At 47.6% G+C, this 23178-nt stretch overlaps 1 non-coding gene across 1 annotated transcript; it reads right to left on the reverse strand.

The window, feature by feature from the left end:
• Positions 1–22739: 22739 nt before the first annotated feature.
• On the reverse strand, positions 22740–22848 carry LOC120705388. The gene has a single exon (XR_005687968.1). It is a non-coding gene; the product is annotated as a small nucleolar RNA R71 (small nucleolar RNA).
• Positions 22849–23178: the final 330 nt, after the last annotated feature.

Below are 23178 nucleotides of genomic sequence, written 5' to 3' on the forward strand. Positions count from 1 at the left end.
ACCATGGAATACTCTTGGGTGAAAGCTACAGTGGTATCCGTGCGCTTGCGGATTTTATTCGTGACTTTACAAAATACCAACAAGCTTTCTGGCACCATTGCTGGGGAATGACAGCTACATTATCTTCGGACTTAGTCGTCCTCGTATCTTTTTTAATTTTCTTTCCTTCTACCTCAACCCTTGCTACCCATGGAGAAGCTATCCATTTCACAGCTCTCTTACCCCCAGATGAGTTCTGGAAGCCATCATCCTCATCGAACCCATTTCTTTCGGCAAACGGTGAACCCCGTCTTGCCTTCATAGCCATGGTTCGAACTCAACTCTTTTCTGGAACAATTAGTGAAGATCCCGGCGATCATTTGAGAGTGTTTGAGGGACTATGTTCAATCTTGAAAATCCAAGGCATGACACAGGAGGCCATGCGGTGGAAATTGTTTCCCTTCGCTCTCAAAGGGAGGGCGGAGCAATGGTACACCCGCACGATAGGAAGTATGTGCGGTGATTGGAAAGAGCTTCAAGCTAACTTTTGTCACTCGTTCTCTCACGATAAATGCATAAACTCCCTACCGATAGATATCCTCGACTTCAAGCAATTAGAGGAGGAGTCCATAGGTGCAGCTTGGGCTAGATTCTTACGCCTTTTGGCGTCTAGCCCAAACATGTCTCTACCCAAGGATGTATCATTGAATATCTTCTGCTCGAGTTTAGGCATGGAATCTACCCTCAAACTCGACATCACCGCCGAAGGTTCGTTTGCTCAGAAAACTCCAACGGAAGGAAGAGAGATCTTAGATTTTCTCTTAGAAAACTCTTCATTCCATACCAACCACAACGAACCCATCCAACAAGTCACGCCAAGAGGAGCTTCCAGCAGCTGAGTCTAGTCCTTCAATTTCTACATCCTTAGATTCAGCAGTAGAACTCACGCCCGACCCAGGAACAACGGAGGAAGAAGAAATTCAACCTCCAAAGTCCTATTTTCGATTCGAGGATGAACCTTTAGGAAACATCCGAAACACCTTGAATCATCTTTGGTACAAGGAGCTTATGAAATCGATGTGTCTTTATGAGACCCACGATATAATTTCCCGTCATACACCCGCAATTGATTGGTCAAAGGAGGCAAAGCGTGCTTCCGAAGCGATTCGGATTAGCCCAACCTCTGCAACCATCACTTGTTCTATGAAGGGAAAAATCATAGAAGCTCTTCATGACCCTGCTGCTAAGGTTTGTGTCTTACCCGAGTGCCTTTTGGATACTCTTGTGGGTAACAAGCCTTTAACCCCGATCGACAAATACTTTAAAAGTCCATCTGGACTGTACTTTGAATGTCAGGAGATTGCAAGGGACGCGCCTATCACCATAGACAAAATTATGGTGCATTTAGATTTTTACATCAACGATATCCTCGATTTTGATCTTCTCCTGGGCCTCTCTCTAGAAAAACTTCTGGCATCTCATGGGAGCCTAGATGAAAAGTTTAGGGAAACCGGCTCAGGTACTGCTACTCCTTGTCTAGAAAATCTTCTGGCCAAGCCTCTTCCTGAGCAAAACCTGCTCAAGGAGATGATGCATACATCTCCATTTATATCATCCGAGCCCATTCTCTTGGGAGTTCTAGAATCCTCTGAAGAATACGACTCAGAGGGCAGCCTTCACTCTTCTGAAGATGAACGATCATCATTATCCTCGATCGAGTTTCAGCCTCTTCCTGATGGCCTAGAATCTGTTGTTCTCGACCTTGATCGAGATACAACTATGATCTTTCTCGATGAACCTCTTGAGATGGAGAATCAATGGGCCAAGGAATCTTGTGAGGCGTCGACTCTGGAGTTCGAAGAAAAGAATTCCACAAATGAGTGCGAGAGTTTCACTCTTGAGATGCCACAAAAACCGTGCTCATTCAACACTACTCCAGAGTCCGGCATGCTTAGTGCCTCGTGCACACATGAGGACTACAACCACCTTATGGTCCTCTTCTGCAAAATTTTTAGAAGGTTGGTTGTAGATGTATATGTTTATCGTAAACATTGCAGATTTCGTGGGTGCACTGTGTCACTAACCTTGTAGCTAGCTTCAACAATTGGTGGTAAAACAATGACCCATCACCAATGATGGCTACAAGAGTTATCATGGTCGAGCTTATGACTAGAGACAAAGTACTACCAGGAGATAGCCCGGACTATCATTTATTTATTTACTTAATTATTTCCTTTTCAATAAAAAGCAAGAGCATGTTCTAGGATATAGTTTTCCTTCGGGTATTTTTGGTCACTAACCTTTCTAGTGGAAGATCAAGAAGAATGACGGACAAGCAACACCTATGAACATGTGAGCTACACCGACTACAACACCTTGATATGTCCTGATGGAGGAACAATTGTTGAAGGAGGCTTGAACTCCATACACTAGAAGTTTGCAAACTCCAAGTGTGGGGGAGGTATGTGAGTTCCCCAAAGTAAGTTATTTTCTCAATTCATATATTGTCTTGGAATTTGTGTATGTCCTCGCATCTTGCTCTCTATAAAAAAATGAAAAAAATGAGAGGAACTGCCATGGTGACAACATTGAGTCTCCATCAACAAAATGCCATGGTAAGTGCTCCCAATGTCCTGCTTTTGACATTAAACAAAGCCCTGCCGAGAGGTCGTCCGAGGATCACTAGGTTCGTACTAATACTTATCCCGTGTTTGAACAGTGCTCAATCATGCTTTGTGCTCCCTTTATCTGTTCTTGTATGCTCTAGTTTGGATGTGTGTCCGGACACACATCCATGGGTGTTTTAAATCAAGCATGGTGTTTGGGTTAAAATGTCCTCTTGAGTCAAACTAGACCTTGTGTCAAGTTTGATTGATGTTCAGGAGTTAATACTTGTATAGATATTTGTTGCATATGTGGACTAGTCGATATTCCAGGTATACTCCCTGGCGCTATCGTTATACTTCGATCTACTTGTTTCGACCACTAGTGTGTGTGTCCTTGGACTGTCTGAACCCGTAGATAGTGTACTCACGTTCCCCAGTGGATACGATACCCTGGAATACTCTTGGGTGAAAGCTACAGCAGTATCCGTGCGCTTGTGGATTTTATTCGTGACGTTACGAAATACCAACACCATGCTCGACCGACCATGGCTGGGCCTCAGTGGGCCCCAGCTTGTGCTAGTCAGCAGGTGGGGTCGAGTAAATTAGAGTTACGATGGGACCACCTTCCCTTTTGGCGTATAGGGCTCTTAATTAGATATAAACATGTGATCGACTATGTCAATCACATCTATCTCTTCATCAAGAGCTTTGTTATGATCTAAGAAAAGCTTAAGTCGTTGAACGTTTACCTTATAGGTGTTACTGTCATCATCTTGTATCGTGATAGCTCCATGAGATGATGTGTCGATGACTTGGTACGGTCCTAGCCATTTGCTTTGTAGCTTCCTGTGACCAAATAACTTGACCTTGGAATTGAAAAGTAATACCTTGTCTCCTAGGTTGAAACTCTTGGGCTTCAACCGCTTATCATGCCATTTCTTGGTTCTTTCTTTGTAGATCGAGGCACTATGATAAGCGTTGTCTCTCCATTCCTCCAGTTCCGAGATCAGGCGCCTTTGGTACACTCTAGCTTGTTTTAAATCCATATTCCATTTCTGGATAGCCAAGTGCGCTCTGTGCTCCAGCTCTATGGGTAAATGGCATGTTTTCCCATAGACGAGCTGGTAGGGTGACATTTCAATGGGTGTCTTGTATGCTGTACGATATGCCCATATTGTATCTGGTAGTTTCAGCTTCCATCCCTTCCCCATCTCGTTCACGGTCTTCTGCAGAATGTTCTTGATTTGTTTGTTAGATGTTTCTGCTTGACTGCTGGTCTGGGGGTGATATGGAGTCACGATGTTGTGCCTTGTCCCTAATTCCTTGAGAAAGTTCCGGAAGGCCGAGTCAATGAAGTGTGACCCTCCGTCACTGATTACCATCCGTGGTGTGCCAAATCTTGGAAAGATAATCTCGTGGAACATCTTACGGGCATGCTTTGCATCTGTGGCTCTGCATGGCATGGCTTCGACCCATTTGGAGATGTAATCTACGACGACCAAGATGTACTTGCATCCTTGGGATCTTACAAAAGGTCCCATGTTGTCAATACCCCACACGTCGAAGAGTTCAACCTGAAAAATATAGTTTAGGGGCATTGCACTGTGAGCTGTGATCCCTCCGTGCCTCTGGTAGTTTGAGCATCTACGGATGAAGTTCTTCGTATCTTCATACATAGATGGCCAATAGAATCCACTCTGCCAGATTTTTGCTTGAGTGCGAAATACACCATAGTGACCTCCATATGGTGCTGCATAGCATTTTTCTATGATCTTGTGTCCTTCTGCCGTAGGTACACAACGTCTGAGTAACCCATCTGCACAAACTCGGTACAAATATGGTGCATCCCATGGGCGGCATTTTCTCTCATAAGGTAGCTTCTTTTGGCTCTACCCTAGGGGTATGTACCCTGAAACCATGAAGTTCACAATATTCACATACTAGTGGTGCGAAGCTATCACCTTGAGAAGCATATTATCCCATAGGAAGTCATTTATCGGCGGGTCTTGAGTGTTGGTATTAGGCATGTGCGATAAATGATCCGCCACTAAATTCTCTACTCCTTTCTTATCCTTAATTTCTAGATTAAATTCTTGGAGTAGGAGAATCCATCTAATCAACCTTGGTTTAGCATCCTTCTTAGTGAGAAGGTACTTGGGCGTTGCATGGTCGGTATAGATGATGACCTTTGTCCCCCCTAGATAGGATCTAAACTTGTCGATAGCAAAGACAACTGCTAGGAGCTCCTTTTCTGTTGTAGCATAGTTGAGCTAAGCTCCAGTGAGTGTCTTGCTTGCATACGCCATCACGTGATGCTTCTTATCCTTGGTCTGACCAAGTACAGCTCCCACCGCATAGTCACTAGCATCACACATGATCTCGAACGGGAGCTTCTGTAACACCCGGTTTATAAAAGGACATAAACCGAGCAATCATATACATGCCAGGATCAAGTCACACGTATATACAACAGAATGAACATTATATCACAGCACATATCACGTAAAAGATATAATAAAGCGAGTACGAATATTATTTATTACAATAATGAAAAAATGTCTGATACAGAGTATGCGGAAGCGTAAAACATATACGAAGTCTCTCGGAAGCTGGGCACCACAGGGACAACGACTGGGAGACGAACGCCTAGAAGTCCTCGTAGTCCTGGTAGCTTTGAGTGAACTCCCTCGCATCGGCAGGAACTGAGCAGCAGTAGAGTATCCCCAAAAGAACAAGAGGAAAAAAAATGTAGAGGAGGCAATAGTGAATACACAACTTGTACTCAACAAGTATAACACAAACTATGAGGCTCTAAGGTTGGCTGACTCAACTGCATTAGCTTTTAAGTCTTGGTAAAGTTTTATTAAAGCTAATTACTACAAGTTGATGAATTACCATAAACCCAGTTACATAGTAATTAATCAAAATTAATTATGAACTAATGAGAACCAAACCAAACCAACCACCTGGGGAAACCCCCCTAATCAAAGGAAGATAACCCCACTAATCAAAAGGAGGATCTAGGCCGCTCATGACCATGAGCACGGCTAGTATACCAGTTTTACACTCTACAGAGATTGCATATCTTTACCCACAAGTCGTGAGTTACGCTAGTTGTTCATCACACTTCCTTAGGTGAGATGACTAGCAAACTCACTACGAGGCCGTTACAAAGAATCTCGTTGGTAAGGCGTAACCGCGAAGAGTTAGATCAGCGACGATGGGGCCCACCTCATGGGGGTACAAGCAACCAAAGCACAGACCAAGCCGGAGGAGCAGGGACCATTGAAGCTTACCACCCTTGCCCCGCAGGTAAGTTACTCCAAACCAAAAAGACCTAATTAGTCAGCCAAGACTATCCCATTCCAATCTTGTGGTAGCGCTGTTGTCCCAGGTTGTCGCTCTATGAACCGGTCCTTATGGAGAGTGGCCAACCCAGCACTAAGCACCGTGCTAGCCCCCTAGACTATGTTTCCAGAAAAACTAATTTTAACGAGACGTGAGGCACTCAAGCACAGATCATAGAGGGCCACTCCCAGAATTAAGTTGCATATACCATTAATCAAATTAATTAAAAAGGACCATGTGTGAGAGCGCAGCAACCTAGCACAACTAACTAAAATGCAACCCAAGGGATGTATAAAGGATATAAAGTGGCTAGGAGAGTCCTTATAGGCATACAATATTAAAATGCAGTATGAAATTGTATTTAAAAGTGATAGGTGGTGTTCATGTTATACTTGCCTTCCTCAAACTGTTCCTGCTGCTCAAACTGCTCACAGTAAGGTGGCTGCTCCGTGTACTGGTGCTCCTCCGGTAGCTCAACGTCTACTCACGAACACATGGCCAAAAATAAGGCAACAACATAAACATACAAGCAAACAAGTGCAAATACTAAGAAACAGTACAACAATACATAAAAGCAGCAAACAAAGCTAAACTAGAACTATTCTACGCATGGACATAAAGAACGCCTAAAATGGAGCTAGAACGCGAAAACTACGCTTAAAACAAGATCCATGGGCCTATCTGCGAGAAAAACTGAGCTACAGGGGGTTCTGGGCAAAAACTGGGGACTTATACGCAATTAACCCATAGACTCAGGGGCTAACGCGCAAAAAGTTAGGGCTGGACTGTGGGTTCTAAAAGGGAAAAGTGCAGGGGTTTAAGTGATAAAAACAGGACCTAGTTCTAATTGTTTTTGAACTACCAGAACCGCGGGTTAATTTCTAGGAAGCTGGGGGGCACTTTAGATAGTTTGCCAGGCCAAAGGGGTATGTTTTAATTTGGGCACTTGGATCTGGATCGGATGGCTCGGAATAGATTGGATCTAGATCTAATCTCGGGCGTTGATTTTGGATCGGACGGATCAGATCTGATCCTGCGCGCGGGGCGGCGGCGCTTGACGCCGGTGACCAGTTCCACGGCGGCGCTTACCGGAAACTCACCGGACTTCACCAAAATCGGTGCTCCGATTGTCAAATCGACCCGGGCTTGGGTCTGGGGTGGTCTACGCGACACGCGAAGTCAACCTGGGGCCTTTGCGGGCCTCGGGGAGGTCTGTGGCGGCGTGCGCACCGGCGGCGGCGCTCGTCGGAGCGCGCGCGTTCCGACCACTGGAACAGCCTACGGGCCCTAGATCTAGCGCAAAAGCACGGCGGGGACTTGGGGGTGCTCACCAAAGCTTGGAACGGGCGGGGGCGTGACGCAGCGGCGCCGGCGGCGAGATCCTGCGGCGGCGCACGGTGGAGCTTGGTGAGGGGTCGAAGGAGGGCGTCTCCGGGCTCCGGATCTCCACTGGTCCACGCGTGGTCGTACTGCGAAGCCGAACAAGGGGTCAGGGTGGCGTGAGGTTCACCGGCGGCGAGCAATTGCTCGGGAGCGGACTCACCGGCGGTGATGGCTTCGAGGTGGAATCCGGGGCGTGCAGGGCTTCGGATCGGGGACAGCGGGCCCAGGGAGCTTATCGGCGACAAGGTGAAGTAGCTGCAGGGCCTGGCGGGCTGTGGTGCAGCGGAATGGCGTGGCCACGGCAGCGCAGGGGTGCTCTGCACGGTGGAGCAAAGCAGCGGCGGCTAGGGTTTAGGGGTGGCGGCTGCGGATGGAAGGATGAGGGCGCAGGGGGTCCGCGGGGGCCAATTAAAGGCCGGGCGGTGATCCTGGGCAGGCATGCCCAATGAAAATCGTGCGCGGGGATCACGGCCGGGATTCCATTGCGTGAGCGAGGAACGCGGGAGGAGGAGGGCGAAGCTGACCGGTGGGGACGGGCTATCGGTGGCGGGGGAGGGGCGACACATACGCTGGAGTGAACGACGTGCGGGGAAGCACGGGCGCTGGGCTGCGGGGTCAGGCGAGCGCGTGCGCGGGCTGGGCCAGCGCGGTGGGAGCTGGGCCGAGCGGCTCTGCTGGCCCGAGCACTGAGCGGGGGAAAGGCTGGGTCGCGCGGTGGCAGTCTAGGCCGGCCAAGGAAAAGAGAAGGAGGCCGGGTTTGGGGTTTTGGGCCGGCGGGAGGGGGAAGGAAAAGAGAGGAGTAGGCGGGCTGGGCCGAACTGGTTTGTGCTGCTAGGTTGGGTTGGGTCTCCTAATTCCTTTTCTCTTTTCTATTTCCTATTTCAAACACCACTCAATCTAAAACTAATTGAATTCAAATTCAAATTTGAATTCAACCCTAGCACTCAAACAAAAAGAACAATGCACCAGCATGAATGCAACAACAAATTTTAAACTTAGACAAATTTTAATTACTTGTGAGAGAAAATTAATTTAAATGCAAGTCTAAGCATATAAAACCTTAGAAAATTAAATAAAGCTAATTAAATTTATTATTAAATGCTGAAATTTAAATTAGGGGGTTATAGACCCTACCCCATTATAGGAATCTCGTCCCCGAGATTCAGCTAGACTGGCTAGCAAAGAGATCTGGATATGTCTTCCTCAACTCATCTTCTCGCTCCCATGTAGCCTCAGCTTCACTGTGATGACTCCACTGAACTCTGCACATCTTGATGCGCTTGTTCCGTGTAACCCTCTCTGATGTCTCCAGAATCTTCACCAGATGCTCAATATAGGTTAGATCTTCCTGCACATCTAACCCATCCAGTGGTGCCTGCTCCTCGGGTACTCACAGACACTTCTTCAACTGAGAAATATGGAGGACATCATGAACTCCGGAGAGGTTGGTAGGCAACTCCAGGCGATAAGCAACTTCACCTTTCCTCTCTAGCACCTTGAATAGACCAATATACCGAGGTGCTAGCTTCCCCTTGACATTAAACCTGCGGATTCCTCTCATCGGTGAGACCTTCAGATATACATAATCATCAACACTGAAAGTCAGGTCCCTCCGTTTGCCATCTGCATAGCTCTTCTGCCTAGTCTGTGCAATCCTCAGATTCTCCTGCACAGTCTGTACCATCTGCTCTGCATCTTCTATAATGTCAGGGCCAAAGAGTTGCTTCTCACCAATCTGATCCCAATAAAGAGGAGTCCTGCACTTTCTGCCATATAATGCCTCAAAGGGGAACTTCTTCAGACTGGCCTGGTAGCTATTGTTATAGGAAAACTCAGCGTACAATAGGCACTTATCCCAACTAGTACCATACTGAATAGCACAGGATCTCAGCATATCCTCCAACACTTGGTTGGTTCTCTCTGTCTGCCCATCTGTCTGAGGATGATAGGCGGTACTGAAGCGCAGCTTCGTATCCAACGAATCATGGAGCTGCTCCCAGAACCGTGAAGTGAACTGAGATTCTCTGTCAAATATGTTCTTCTTGGGCACACCATGCAAGCAGACAATCCGGGAGATATACAACTCTGCAAGTTTGGCACCAAAGTAAGTAGTGTTCACTGGAATGAAGTGAGCAACCTTCGTCAAACGATCCACTACTACCCATATAGAGTTGTACCCTTTCTGAGTACGAGGCAACCTAACAATGAAGTCCATAGTGATCTCCTCCTATTTCCACTCTGGAATCTTCAAAGGCTGTAACAGACCTGCTGGCCTCTGATGCTCAGCCTTGACACGCTGACAGGTGTCACAAATAGCCACGTACTCTACCACTGAACGCTTCATCCCATACCACCAAAAATGTTCCTTGAGATCATAATACATCTTCGTACTACCTGGATGAATAGAGTAAGCTGTGTCATGAGCCTCACTCAGAATCAACTTCCTGAGATCCTTCACATCTGGCACACAGATCCGGTTCTTGTACCACAAGGTACCCTAATCATCCTCTCTGAAATGAGGAGCCTTACCTTTCTTGAGTAACTCACGGATCTCCTGCAGCTTCTTATCTTCCTTCTGATGCTGCCTGATCTCTGCCTCTAGAGTGGGCACTGCCTCGAATGCTGCACTCGAAGTATGATGCAAGAAACCCAGACTCAACTGCTCAAACTCGTCGCATAACTCTGGAGGCATCTAGAAAGCCACGGCCATGTTGACATAGCATCTCCTGCTCAGAGCATCTGCCACAACATTGGCCTTACCCGGATGATAGTTAATCTCCAGGTCATAATCCTTGACTAGCTCTAACCATCTCCTCTGTTGCATGTTCAGCTCATTTTGCGTGAAAATATACTTGAGGCTCTTGTGATCAGTGTAGATATCACACTGCTGCCCAAACAAGTAATGCCTCCAAATCTTCAGAGCATGTACAACTGCGGCTAACTCAAGATCATGAGTGGGATAGTTCAGCTCATGCTGATGGAACTGTCATGAAGCATAAGCAATCACTCTGCCCTCCTGCATCAGAACACAACCGAGGCCATCCTTCGAAGCATCACAATACACTGTGAACCTCTTGCTCTGGTTTGGCAGAGTAAGGACTGGCACCATAGTCAACCTCTTCTTTAGCTCATCAAATGCCATCTGACGCTCATCAGTCCATATGAATGCCGCATTCTTCTCTAGCAAAGAAGTCAAGGGCTTTGCGATCTTGAAGAAATTCTCAATGAACCTCCGATAATATCCTGCTAAGCCCAAGAATGACCGGACTTCCTTCACTATCTGCGGTGTCTCCCACTCGAGCACATCCTTCACCTTGCTCGGATCAAATGCAATGCCTCCCTTGGAGATGATATGACCGAGGAATGGAACCTCGTCAATCCAGAACTCGCACTTGCTGAACTTAGCATACAGCTGATGCTCCCTCAATCTCTGCGACACGAGCCTCAAATGAACTTCATGCTCTGCCTCTGACTTGGAGAAGATCAGAATATCATCAATGAAGATCACCACGAAGACATCCAGATAATCCATGAAAACCATGTTCATCAGGTGCATGAATAAAGCCGGGGCATTAGTCAAGCCGAAGGACATGACCGTGTACTCATACAGTCCGTACTTGCAGGTGAATGCCATCTTCGGAATATCCTCAGGATGGATCCTCAGCTGAAAATAACCCGAACACAGATCAATCTTCGAGAATACCTGAGCATCTCGAAGCAGATCAAAGAGATCCTCAATACGGGGCAGTGGATGCTTGTTCTTGATGGTAACTGTGTTCAGATCCCGATAATCGACGCACATTCTCTTTGAACCATCCTTCTTATCTACTAGCAACAACGGAAAAGCCCAGGGAGAAAAGCTGCGACGGATATAGCCCTTGGCTAGCAACTCATCAATAGTCTTCTTGACTTCCTCATGCTCTATAGGTGCCATGCATTAGGGCCGCTTTGCAATAGGAGCTGTGCCAGGCAAGAGATCAATAGAAAACTCAATGTCGCGTTCATGCGGCATACCTGGCAGATCATCCGGAAAGACATCCGGAAATTCAGACACCACACGAATACCATCCGTGGGTCTAGCCTCCATCTGATGAAGAAATCCAGAAGGTTCCACTGCACTGATAGTAACCTCCTGACCACTGGAAGCCGATAACAAGACTGTCCTCTGAGCACAATCTATCCGAACTCCCCACTTAGCAAGAGTCTCCATCCCCAGAATGACATCGATGCCCTTGGTGTCTAGCACCATCAGATCTGTACAGAATTCTACCCCTCTTAGGGATACACTAACTCTGGGGCAGAAGGTATGAGACCTCAATTGTCCTCCCGGTGAAGATACTAACAGGCACCTCTTTAATGTGCTAGTACGAATACCATGATGCTCGACAAAAGACTGTGTAATGAAGGAATACGTAGCACCAGTATCGAAAAGCACTGTAGCTGGATATGAATTGACCATGAACGTACCAATAACCACGTTAGGAGCCTCGGCCGCTGACTCGGCCGTCACGTGGTTCACCCGACCCTGTGCTGGCGCCCTGGGCTGAGCTAGGCGCCCCTGCTATCCCGCCTGTGCCTTCCGGGGGCAAGAGTTGGCATAGTGCCCTAGCTGGCCGCAGTGATAGCAGGTGCGAGGAAGTGCTGGAGCCTGCTGCCCGGCAGGAGGAGCTGTCTGCCATAGAGCCTGAGGTGCTGGCGGAGCTGGTGGAGCCGCACGAGCTAGAGGTGCTGGTAACCTCGGGCCCTGCCCCGCCTGCTACTGCTGTCGAGGTGGGTACTGCTACGGCCGCTGCTGGTACTGCTGGGGTGGCCGGTACTACTGCTGTTGCTGTGGCGGCTGAAGGCGGGGACGGGTGTTGCTGCCAGAAGCAACTAGAGTGATCTTCCTCTTCTTGTCCTCCATCTCCCGGTGCTTGCGCTCCGTGTTGAGCGCGCTGTCAACCAGATGGTTGAAGTCATCGAAGCGGAGGTTGAGCAGCGTGTACTGGATGTAGTCCTCAAGACCCTCCATGAAGTGCTCCTGCTTCTCACGGTCATCTGTGACCTCGGCTGGGGCGTAGCGAGCAAGCTGAAGGAAACGATCACGATACTCCGTGACCGTCATAGTCCCCTGAAGTGAAAAAGGCAGATGTATGATGAATGATTAGTTCATGCTTCAGAAAGAGAGAACAAGGGGGATATTAGCTCAAAAGGAAACACTGAATAATTATATCTGATTTTTACCTGCTTAAGCACAAGGAACTCCTTCTTCTTTGTCTTCATAACGCCCGCGGGGACATTGTGGCTGCGGAACTGCTCCCGGAACTGGATCCAGGTGAAAGCCTCGCGGTCCTGAACTCGGTGGGACTCCCACCAGTCCAGAGCTGCCCCTCGCAGCTGTCCTGCTGCATACAAGACACGCTCCCGATCATCGCACTGGGCGATGTCCAGCTGGTGCTCCACTGCACGGAGCCAGTCGTCTTCCTGGAGTGGGTCAGACGTGTGGGAGAACGTCAGTGGGTGACCCCTCAGAAACTCTGCACGCCTGTCGCGGGTCTGCGGTGGTGGAGGAGGCGGAGGCTGCGTGTGAGCCTGCTATAGTGCCTGAACAGTGTTGTTCAGGGAGGCCATCATCTGCATCTGGAGCTGGAAGTACTGCTCCGGAGTCAAGGGTGGAGGCATCGGCAACGGCTATTCAGCACCCTGGTTGTTCTGCCCCAGCTGCTGGTCAGAACCAGTGCGCCTGGTGTTCACCATCTGATTTGAACAAGAGATGTATGAGCGAAGATATTGCAGAATTAATTCAGACGGATATGATAATGTTCTGCAAGAAAGACTTAGGCATGATAAAGTAGACAGGATAGAGTGCTTAGTTTTAACCCCAACGGTCTAACTTGTTTTATTTTTTAATTAACTTTAACTTAAGATTGATTTTCATTAAATAAAATTTAACTACTAATCTATGCAATCAACCGAAAATCCAAATCAAACATGTAGCATAATAACAAGCATACAAATTTCACAACTTAGCCGAGTTTAACAAACGACTCGACTAACAGAGCGTGCCGCAGAACGTTCTATCGTGCTATTATAAAGGGGTCATCTAGCTTACACCTATGATGGTCAGACGACTTACTTCAGGCCAGACTCTACGGAAACTATTTTATAGAGAGAAATCAAGGCAAGACGAGTAAAAATCTTAGAATTTCAAGGAATATAATAGCAAAATAGTTTCAGCAGACAAGGATTAGAGAAAAGAAGGCCTAAAACTCGACCAGTTCTATCTAGGCTTTCGTCCTACAGTCGATATGGCTCTGATACCACTCTGTAACACCCGGTTTATAAAAGGACATAAACCGAGCAATCATATACGTGCCAGGATCAAGTCACATGTATATACAATAGAATGAACAGTATATCATAGCACATATCACGTAAAAGATATAATAAAGTGAGTATGAATGTTATTTATTACAATAATGACAAAATATCTGATACAGAGTATGCGGAAGCGTAAAACATATACGAAGTCTCTCGGAAGCTGGGCACCACAGGGACGTCGACTGGGAGACAAACGCCTAGAAGCCCTCGTAGTCCTGGTAGCTCTGAGTGAACTCCCTCGCGTCGGCCGGAACTGAGCAGCAGTAGAGTATCCCCAAAAGAACAAGAGGAAAAAAATGTAGAGGTGGCAAGAGTGAGTACACAACTTGTATTCAACAAGTATAACACAAACTATGAGGCTCTAAGGTTGGTTGACTCAACTGCATTAGCTTTTAAGTCTTGGTAAAGTTTTATTAAAGCTAATTACTACAAGTTGATGAATTACCATAAACCCAGATACATAGTAATTTATCAAAATTAATTATGAACTACAGAGAACCAAACCAAACCAACCACCCGGGGAAACCCCCCTAATCAAAGGAAGATAACCCCACTAATCAAAATGAGGATCTGGGCCGCTCATGACCGTGAGCATGGCTAGTATACCAGTTTTACACTTTGCAGAGGTTGCACATCTTTACTTACAAGTCGTGAGCTATGCTAGTTGTTCATCACAGTTCCTTAGGTGAGATGACTAGCAAACTCACTACGAGGCCGTTACAAAGAATCTCGTTGGTAAGGTGTAACCGCGAAGAGTTAGATCAGCGACAATGGGGCCCACCTCACAGGGGTACAAGCAACCAAAGCACAGACCAAGCCGGAGGAGCAGGGACCATTGAAGCTTACCACCCTTGTCCCACAGGTAAGCTACTCCAAACCAAAAAGACCTAATTAGTAAGGCAAGACAGTCCCATTCCAATCTTGTGGTAGTGCTGTTGTCCCAGGTTGTCACTCTATGAATCGGTCCTTATGGAGAGTGGCCAACCCAGCACTAAGCACCGTGCTGGCCCCCTAGACCATGTCTCTAGAAAAACCAATTTTAACGAGACGTGGGCCACTCAAGCACAGATCACAGAGGGCCACTCCCAGAATTAAGTTGCATATACCATTAATCAAATTAATTAAAAAGGACCATGTGTGAGAGTGCAGCAACCTAGCACAACAAACCAAAATGCAACCCAAGGGATGTATAAAGGATATAAAGTGGCTAGGAGAGTCCTTATAGCCATACAGTATTAAAATGCAGTATGAAATTGTATTTAAAAGTGATAGGTGGTGTTCATATTATACTTGCCTTCCTCAAACTGTTCCTGTTGCTCAAACTGCTCACAGGAAGGTGGCTGCTCCGTGTACTGGTGCTCCTCCGGTAGCTCAACGTCTACTCACGAACACATGGCCAAAAACAAGGCAACAACATAAACATACAAGCGAACAAGTGCAAATACTAAGAAACAGTACAACAATACATAAAAGCAGCAAAAAAAAGCTAAGCTAGAACTATTCTACGCGTTACAACTATCGTATGGACATAAAGAACGCCTAAAACGGAACTAGAACGCGAAAACTACGCTTAAAACAAGATCCAGGGGCCTATCTGCGAGAAAAACTGAGCTACACGGGGTTCTGGGCAAAAACTGGGGACTTATACATATTTAACCCATAGACTCAGGGGCTAAAACGCAAAAAGTCAGGGCTGGACTGCGGGTTCTAAAAGGGAAAAGTGCAAGGGTTTAAGTGATAAAAACAGGACCTAGTTCTAATTATTTTTGTACTACCAGAACCGCGGGTTGATTTCTAGGAAGCTGGGGGGCACTTTAGAAAGTTTGCCAGGCCGAAGGGGTATGTTTTAATCTGGGCTCTTGGATCTAGATCGGATGGCTCGGAATAGATTGGATCTAGATCTAATCTCGGGCGTTGATTTTGGATCGGACGGATCAGATCTGATCCTGCGCGCGGGGCGGCGGCGCTTGACGCCGATGACTAGTTCCGCGGCGGCGCTCACCGGAAACTCACCGGACTTCACCAAAACCGGTGCTCCGGGGGTCAAATTGACCCGGGCTTGGGTCTGGGATGGTCTACGCGACACGTGTAGTCCACCTGGGGCCTTTGCGGACGTCGGGGAGGTCTGTGGCGGCGTGCGCACCGGTGGCGGCGGGTCTGTGCGGTGGCGCTCGCTGGAGCGCTCACGTTCCGGCCACTGGAATGGCCTACGGGCCCTAGATCTAGCATAAAAGCATGGCGGGGACTTGGGGGTATTCACCAAGGCTTGGAACGGGCGGGGGCGTGACGCAGCGGCGCCGGCGGCGAGATCCTGCGGCGGCGCACGGCGGAGCTCGGTGTGGGGTCGAAGGAGGGCGTCTCCGGGCTCCGGATCTCCACTGGTCCACGCGTGGTCGCGCTGCAAAGCCGAACAAGGGGTCAGGGTGGCGTGAGGTTCACCGGCGGCGAGCAATTGCTCGGGAGCGGAATCACCGGTGGTGATGGCTTCGAGGCAGAATCTGGTGCGTGCAGGGCTTCGGATCGGGGACAGTGGGCCCAGGGAGCTTCTCGGCGTTAAGGTGAAGCAGCTACAGGGCCTGGCGGGGATGTGGTGCAGCGGAACGGCATGGTGGAGCAAAGCAGCGGTGGCTAGGGTTTAGGGGTGGCGGCTGCGGATGGAAGGATGAGGGTGCAGGGGAGTCCGCAGGGGCCAATTAAAGGCCAGGCGGTGATCCTGGGCAGGCGTGCCCAAGGAAAGTCGCACGCGGGGATCACAGCCGGGATTCCATTGCGCTGACTGGTGGGGACGGGCTGTCGGTGGAGGGGGAGGGGCAACGCGTGTGCTGGAGTGAACGGCATGCGGGGAAGCGCGGGCGCTGGGCTGCGGGGTCGGGCGAGCGCGTGCGCTGGCTGGGCTAGTGCGGAGGGAGCTGGGCCGAGCAGCTCTGCTGGCCTGAGCGCTGAGCGGGGGAAAGGCTGGGCCGCGCGGTGGCATTCTGTGCCGGCCAAGGAAAAGAGAAGGAGGCCGGGTTTGGGGTTTTGGGCCGGCGGGAGGGGGGAAGGAAAAGAGAGGAGGAGGCGGGCTGGGCTGAACTAGTTTGGGCTGCTAGGTTGGGTTGGGTTGGGTCTCTTAATTCCTTTTCTCTTTTCTATTTCCTATTTCAAACACCACTCAATCTAAAACTAATTGAATTCAAATTCAAATTTGAATTCAACCCTAGCACTCAAACAAAAAGAACAATGCACCAGCATGAATGCAACGACAAATTTTAAACTTAGACAAATTTTAATTACTTGTGAGAGAAAATTAATTTAAATGCAAGTCTAAGCATATAAAACCTTAGAAAATTAAATAAAGCCAATTAAATTTATTATTAAATGCTGAAATTTAAATTAGGGTGTTACAGCTTCCAATCTAGGGTTTGAATGATTGGAGCTGAGACAAGTGCCTTCTTGAGAGTTTCAAAGGCTTTGTGGCACTCATCCATGAATTGGAAAGGAACATCCTTGGCTAGAAGACTCGTGAGGGGTCTAGCGATCTGAGAGAAGTTCGCGATGAACCTTCGATAGAATCCTGCATGGCCAAGGAAGCTTCTGATTCTCTTCACATTGGTGGGAGGCGGAAGTCACTCAATGACTTCCATCTTCGCCTTGTCCACCTCTATCCCTCTCTCGGACACCAAGTGTCCTAAAATGATGCCTTCACAGACCCTGAAATGACATTTCTCCCAGTTAAGAATTAGGTCCTTTTCTTGGCATCTCTGCAAGACTCTATCCAAATTTTCTAGGCAATGATCGAAGGTCGTTCCATAGACTGAGAAGTTGTCCATGAAGACTTCCATAATTTCCTCAATCATGTCGGAGAAAATAGACATCATGCACCTTTGGAATGAAGCGGGTGCGTTGCATATAGCCCAAACGACATTCGTCGGTAGGCATACGTTCCATAGGGGCATGTGAACGTGGTCTTGCTCTGATCATCATGATTGATGGGTATTTGATGGTAACCAGAATAGCCATCAAGGAAACAGAAGTAGGAGTGCTTCGCCAACCGTTCTAGCATCTCATCGATGAAGGGTAGTGGGAAGTGATCCTTCTTTGTGGCCTTATTGAGTTTTCTATAATCTATACACATCCTCCATCCCATGATGGTTCGTTGTGGAATTAGCTTGCTCTTGCTATTTTCTACCAGCATCATGCCTCCTTTTTTGGGCACGACTTGAACTGGGCTTACCCACTCACTATGCGAAATGGGATAGATGATTCCGGCGTCTAGGAGTTTGAGAACCTCTTTCTTCACCACCTCCCTCATAGCATTGTTCAACCTTCTTTGGGGTTCCCTAGAAGGTGCTATTTCGGGATCCAAAGGGATTTGGTGAGTACAGATAGCGGGAATGATGCCCTTGAGGTCTTGTAGGGTATAGCCTAGGACTGATCGGTGCCTCTCTAAGATGGTGATGAGTTTGTATGTGTCCTCTTCTGAGAGTTTGTCACTAATGATCACGGGAGACTCTACATCACTATTTAGGAAAGCATATCTAAGCCCGGTAGGTAAAGGCTTTAGCTCAATCAGAGGTCAAGTTGGCTTTTCGATCTCGGGTAGTTCAAAGGTCTCATTGGAGTCTTCTTCTGCCTCGATGACTTATTTTGGAATTTCCTCGATATCCTCTTCGAGGTCTGAGTCAAAAAACTCGTGAGTGGAAGTGGCCATGATTTCTTCGATTGGCTCTAGAGTAGGGAGATCTTCCACTGAGCATTTTAATGCTTGATCCACGGGAATGTGGAGAGTATCCTTCCCTTACTTGATGTTTAAACATCCGTCTTTAGGAACATCCTTAAAGAGAGCCTTAAGGGGATGTCCTATCAGGAAATCAAAGTTGAGATCTTCGAAGACATAGAAGTTTAGACGGACTTTAACATTATCGTGCTAAAACGGCACGTCGGTGAGTATCCCGCAACTACTTGTAAGAGAGCTTGAAGGTCTCTTGAGCTGTCTGTTTGTCAGAGTAAGATTGTAATTGCCCAGAAGGCTAAGGCAAACTCATCTGACATGAGATTAGCTCCGACAGTGGGATTATAGAGAGCATCCACATTTTGATCTCGTAGACGGCAGCGGAATGATGAGGATGGAGAGTTGAGATGGATTGGGGTCAAGGATAATTCTCCTTCTTGCAGCCGTTCGTTGCTTATCCACATTGTCAACTCTTGAATCATCTCCCGAAGATAGTCTTCCTCTAAGGGATCCGTAGGAGTGACGGGAATTGATGGCCTCCTCTGACAGAAGTATCTTGAGGTGTTGCCGAAATCTTCAAAGACATCCGGCTCGATACTTCTGTGAAACTTCGGAGGTAGAGGATCTTCTTCCTCCGATATTTAGAATTTAAGTTCAGGAGAGGTCTCATAAATCGAATCTACTGATTGGCTTTCTAAGGTTTCTGATTCGATTTCTGAAGGTTCCTCATGACACATCTCGGGTTCTGTGGGAACTGGCACATGGACACAAACGAAAGAGGTTCTGTCCAAAATTTTGTTAAGGACTTCCCTACCTTCGGATGGGGTAAGATGAGCAAAAGATCCTCTAGAAGTAAGATCGAGATGGTTTGTAGACTCCTTGTCAAGACCAGCATAAAAATGCTGGAGCAATAAATGCTCGGGTAATGACAAGTCAGGACCTGATTTTACCAATAAGGTAAATCGAGCCCAAGCTACACCGTTTAATTCCTTATCATTCTGACAGAAAGTTAAAATTTCTGTCTGTAAGGCACATATTCATGAAAGAGGGAAGAACACAGAACAAATCTGTTCCGAAGTTCAATCCAACTTCCATTCACATAGCCTACAACACAAATGTACTATTGCTTCGCCTCCTCCGAAAGGGAGAAAGGAAACAACTTTCTTTTAAGAGTTTCGTGTGTCATGCCCGAAATTTTCATGCATGAACACACTTGCTCAAATTCGCGCAGATGACGGTAGGGATCTTCACAATCCCTTCCTGAAAAGGAATTTTCCTGGACTAAGGCTATAAAGCCTGTGATGAGTTCATAGCTAGTGGAAAGAATTGGGTCAGTGGAAGATGCTGGCTCATAGAACTCGCTCTTGGGTGAAGAGAGCTGTAAAAGGGATAGCTGCTCCATGGATAATGGGGGTTGAGGTAGAATCAAAGGAAAAGAAAAAGAAGATACAAGGACGACTGAGTCCGAAGATAATGTAGCTACCGTTCCCCGGCAACGGCGCCAGAAAACTTGTTGGTACTTTGTAATGTCACGAATAAATCCGCAAGCGCACGGACACCGCTGTAGCTTTCACCAAAGAGTATTCTAGGGTATCGTATACACTAGGTAATATGCGTACGCTATCTACGGGTTCAGGCTCATCCAAGGACACACATGCCGGTGTAGGAGAGACAGGAAAGATAGGACTTTCTAAGATCTAGAATCTATGTTTAGAAGAAGATATCACATCGCCGCTATACTTCGAGCTACTGGTTTCTACCGGCTTATAGAAGCCGATAACTCCAATAATACGTACTCTATCCAATATCCGAACATGGAGGATTACTAAGGCTCGAACAGGGCTGTCACCACCTGCCGGCTACCTCTACAAACCGTGGGACTACCAGACAACTAAGTAGTATAGTCCAGCCTAGACACCACATCTACGCTTTTCCCTACTAACCTTAGCCCTGGCCAAGACTTGCCTTTTCTATCCGTGGTCTTAAGCTAAGATCAAATGCTACTCTCTAAGCATACACATCAACTTATATAGGGTAGAGATGATAGCTTGCTGTTGACGGTGCTTAAGTGCCAAATCCAACCGTCAACTATACTCAATAATAAAGGAAAACTACATACCTTACTCACATATTTGTATCACTAACCTTGCTCCATAGTTGTTTTTGAGTTTTGTACATTTCAGATGAGCAGGAGCGGAATAAGACCAAAACACATAGCAGACGCCACACAACTATGTAGAAGATCGCATCCGGTGTCACACCCTTACAAAGCGGGCCCACATGTCAGAGGAAACGGGGCCTCCACACAAAATGCACTAGAGGATAAGGATAAGATCCAACGAATCAACCATCCAGCAGAAGATCAGGCCGAGGGGCTGCCAGGTGGGGTCGGCCGAACCAGGGGTTCGGCCGAACCTGGCCTGGCTCCCGTCCAGGTGCATTTTGAGGAGGAGTCACCCCCAAGGCACCTGATCACCTTCCATATGTGTGTTGGCGGGAAACCAACCTCCAAGTAGTATAAATAGGCCTCTCCTCCACCCTATTCAACACACACACACACACCCCTCTCATTCCACTCTCTCCAAGAAGGCTCTCTCTCTCTCGCTCTCTTAGCTAGGTAGTGGAGCTAGGCTAGTTCTCCTTAGCGAAGCAAGTCATCCTCGGGGTCGTTGAGAAATCCTCGGCTCACGGTATGGCTTTGTATTCAACTTGTCAGACTTCTACTGATAATATAGAGTTGTGCCATGGTTGCTTTACTATCTTGATAGTTTATCAATCTATGCTTAGTTCATTCATGAGCTGTGCTAAGGTCTTGGTTAGGCCAGATGATCCGGGTACGGATAGAGGTTCGTTGTGCTTTCGGGCTTGCTCTAGTGTTTTACTTGTCCATCCGAAGGGTGGGAGACCCGGGGACGCTAGAGTAGTGACTTCATACACGAGCATGGTGCTCAGGTATGCGGGATCCATCGGATATGACCGTGATCCATGGTGTGACTGGGGTAAACAGCAGGTGGTGACAGCCTTGTCCGTCCGGTGTAACAGCTGTGTTACGCTTAGCAAATTCCCCGACGTTCGGGTTCGGTGTAGGAGTTCATGCAAAGAGGTAACGGAACTGGACGTTCTCCAGTGCGGGACCTTCTCCCCGCTATCCCATTTTCCTGGCACCTGTAGTCCTAACCATGTCCTAACGTGACCCCAGCTTTGGATAGAAGCACTAGGACATCTAACCTAGCCTAAGCTCTAGCTGACTTAACATAGGATAGATTAGTCCTTTCTTTTATCGTTTCTCTCTTTTATTCCTTCCTCTTGGAGTGTGGTTGTGTGCTGTGTCGCATTACCCTTGCTTATTCTTTACCTGGACTTACCCCTGTTAGAGTTTTCCTATTACTTGAGGCACAATGTCATGGTTAATGATTAAGTACGGTACCTTTGCCACTGCCGTCCTTTGGGAACAAATAAATAACGATACCCTTACTCTACGGGTGAAATGCTACAATGGTATATCCGTGCGTTTGCGGATCCATCTGTAATCATAAAGATTATACCACGAGAGTGGCACCCCTGGGGTGCAGTTGCTAGGATGGGTTCGGCGCCCTCATTTCTAGTGATTGCACTAAGGACCGCCAACAGGCAATTCTGAGGTTGTTACCGAGGTCATTGCAAACCCGGTATCGACTTAAGAAATGCCAACATGCATTTCTGGTGCCGTTGCCGGGGATGGCTTGTGAACAAAGTTATTGTGCTGGTATTAACCTAGGCTTTGTACTCAGTATATAGTCTTTACTCTTTCAGGCTAATGTCACTTTATGTCTTCTTTTATTTTTTATTTGAAATAAGACAGGGATAGTGTATGACTGGTATCTCCCTGCTAGAAAACTACACATACAATCCAGAGAGGCTCGTGAGAAGGGCACGACCTCGCGTCGTTCCTCCTCTAGCTCTTCTCCTGGCATAGGAACCCATTCAAGAAGCACCACTTGCTATTGAGGCTATGGCTGAGAAGACTCTCTGCCAGTTCTCTGTCCCCTCCACCGACAATGTGGCCACTGGACCCAACATCAATGTCGAGGATGTGAACTTCGAGCTGAAATCAAGCCTCATTAACATGGTGCAAGCTAGCCCATTCTGTGGCAAGCCAAATGAGGACGCCAATGCACATCTGCAGAATTTCCTGGAGCTCTGCGACACCATAATGATATGGGGTGTCACCACTGATGCGATCAAGATTCGTTTGTTTCCCTTTTCCCACTTGGGGAAGGCGAAACAGTGGTTTTATAAGGAAAAAGACATCGACACGTGGGCCAAATGCTCCAAGGCGTTCATCGCAAAGTTCTTCCCGCTGGACAAAACAAATGCCCTGCATGGGAAGATATCAAGTTTCCAGCAGACGGGGATAGAATCCATCCCAGAAGCTTGGGAAAGGCTGCAGGAATACATCCTGGCCTGTCCTCACCACGGCATGGACGAGTGGCTCATCCTACAAAGCTTCTACAACGAGCTCATGATGACATCTCGAGCCAACATCAACGCTGCTGCTGGAGGAGCCTTCCTCAACCTAACCATCACCAAAGCTAAAGAACTGGTCGAGAAGATGGTCTCCAACCAGGGGTGGAGTGATGAACGACTCCAACCCCGCACAAAGGGCATGCATACCGTCAAAGAGACGAATATGATTGCCGCTAAACTGGACCTCCTCATCAAGGATATGGAGGAAGGGAGCAAGCAACAAATCCATGCTCCCGTCTACGCCATGGGTTCGCACTTCACGTGCGAAGTCTGTGGTAACGATGG

This window comes from Panicum virgatum, chromosome 4K (assembly GCF_016808335.1).
Source record: "Panicum virgatum strain AP13 chromosome 4K, P.virgatum_v5, whole genome shotgun sequence".
NCBI classification, from domain to species: domain Eukaryota; kingdom Viridiplantae; phylum Streptophyta; class Magnoliopsida; order Poales; family Poaceae; genus Panicum; species Panicum virgatum.